This window comes from Gregarina niphandrodes (genome assembly GCF_000223845.1).
Source record: "Gregarina niphandrodes unplaced genomic scaffold scaffold00169, whole genome shotgun sequence".
Lineage (NCBI taxonomy): Eukaryota > Apicomplexa > Conoidasida > Eugregarinorida > Gregarinidae > Gregarina > Gregarina niphandrodes.
Genome location: NW_011646052.1, coordinates 1,471 through 1,745, shown reverse-complemented (window position 1 = coordinate 1,745; position 275 = coordinate 1,471). Strand labels below are relative to the sequence as shown.

Here is a 275-nt window from a genome sequence, read left to right as displayed (position 1 = left end):
CCCACGCCCTTTCGGGCCATGGCCTGAACACGGCGCCTTAGACCACTCGGCGATCTTCCATGAGAACTTCATTCCCACAACGCGGAGGAGACTGCCCACCAGCCAATGGTTGTTGTTTTTCTGGGTGTTTTAGGTTTCTGGGCGCACATCCACTGCCGGGACTCGAACCCGGGTCGTTCGGGTGAGAGCCGTATATCCTAGCCACCAAGAGTACAGTTGACGCAGTTTCCACTGCTGCCGGAAACTCCCGAGCGTATCAGGTCAGGATTTGTTGT

At 56.7% G+C, this 275-nt stretch overlaps 1 non-coding gene across 1 annotated transcript; it reads right to left on the bottom strand.

Annotated features, from left to right (window-relative positions):
- Positions 1-147: 147 nt before the first annotated feature.
- Positions 148-220, bottom strand: GNI_219100. Its single transcript has one exon. It is a non-coding gene; the product is annotated as a tRNA-Glu (tRNA).
- Positions 221-275: the final 55 nt, after the last annotated feature.